Source organism: Pteropus vampyrus, unplaced genomic scaffold, assembly GCF_000151845.1.
Source record: "Pteropus vampyrus isolate Shadow unplaced genomic scaffold, Pvam_2.0 Scaffold13, whole genome shotgun sequence".
In the NCBI taxonomy this organism is placed as follows: Eukaryota; Metazoa; Chordata; class Mammalia; order Chiroptera; family Pteropodidae; genus Pteropus; species Pteropus vampyrus.
Genome location: NW_011888794.1, coordinates 378,849 through 380,831, shown reverse-complemented (window position 1 = coordinate 380,831; position 1,983 = coordinate 378,849).

Here is a 1,983-nt window from a genome sequence, read left to right as displayed (position 1 = left end):
CACATCACTTTTTCCTTCCTAATAAATGTGAGTTCCCTTTAATTTTAACAAACCGTATGAACTCAAAAGATATTTTATTCTAGTTTTGGCATTCATAAAATCTGACGTTCTATCCCTTGACATCAATAGGAACTGAGTTGCTATTCTGCAACATGGAATTGTGCCCCTATAAGGATGTTTTCCAAATTGTTCTGTATCCTACCTATACTGATAACTCATGTTAATCCAAGGACTTTTGATAAGCCTTTGAGCTTGAATTTTAGAGAATTTTTCACCTTACCCAGAGTGGGTTAATTTATATACACATATTAACCTCCAAAATTATCCCTAAAGTTTAGGGGTTTTTTTAATTAAATAATTGGGGGGAGCACTTTTCATAATTTATATGAAATATAACTTTCTTCATAAAGACTAATATGTTTTCATTTTCAGTCTTTGTCACAATATTTTATTTAACATGATCCTTTAATACACAGTACACATCTTATGACATTAACACATAAAAATTTTACAAAGTGAACACACATGTTGTTTTATTTTCTATGATGAATGATACATTGCTTTCCTAGTAAGAGAAACAGGTTCAAATATAAGAGAATTAAATGAATTTTCTTTGAAGAGTATTTGAATATTAAAGAAATAGATGAGGTAGAAAATACATTTTTTGAATGTCATTGCAGGGTTACAATAGAAATACCGAAAATAGAAGTCTATTGATAGAATTCCAGCAAGCATGGTCTAATTCCAAATTAGTCACACTTCTGACTCAGACAGAAAGTCTTTTTTTTTTTATCCACTTTGTGTAAGTTGTTAGTGAACATATTAGTTAATGATCTGAAGGCAAACCCCTGACAATGTGATTTTGTGCTAATTGCGCGGAAAAATATTTCTAGCTTTTAAAAATGCTACATTCTGAGATGCTATAGGGAATTCATCTTCCCTATATGAGCTATTTCATTCAACCTTCCTCAAGGGCACTGAATCATACTGAATGAGTCATCTAGCATTCACTTCATATCTAAAATCAAAGAAAACTCTCAAGAGGCAATGTTAGGGATTAAACGCTCCCATTCTGTTTATATTCAGGTGGCATTAAAATAAAAAATAAATTATAAAATCAATTGTATTATGACTATAAATATTTTCATATCTCATTTTCATAGTGTCTGATATTAAAATACCAATCCTTAGGTAGCCTTATTTTAAATTCATCTTCTTTAAAACATTTTTCTTGATTATTAATCAAACTAAAATATACTAAACACATATCAAAATAAATGTATGATTCAATAGTATGCTTACTTAAAAAAAAATGTTTTAAAAGCCTTAAGGTGAAAAATATTAAGATGAGGTATGTTAAAAGACAAAGTTGTAAAAAATATATTTGTATAAATATACATATATAATACAAATTTTGAATTCTTGCTAAGATATCTGCTATTGACCTTATATGATTATAAAGCTTACTTAAAATTCTGAATCTGATTCATAACAAAATAAACTTCATATGCATATATTAAATATACGCGAATTTATTTTTGATTAACCAAATATAGATATGAATGCGCTAAACAACACAGAAAATTTCAAGTTAATAAGTTAAAATTTCTTGCATTTTCAACTGCTCTCTTATTTTAATTTCATTATTCACATAGCATTACTTTCTATAAACTACCCCCCCACACACTACACACACACCCATGGAATCTTCTCTACTATACTGAATGTGTATATTTTCAATCTATCTAAATCTGTACTGAATTAAGTATAAACATGTCTTTTGTAAATTACATAGATTTGTTTGAAATGTGAATTTTCCTTTTCATAAGCAATATTGTCCTATAAACTATTGTGTTTTTACTTTTTTTCTTCAAAATTAGGTTTCACTAACATTAGGTATATTGGTATTCTTATAATAAATATAACTCATTTTTGACAAATTCATTTATCACATGCATATGTATGATATGTATAATATATATA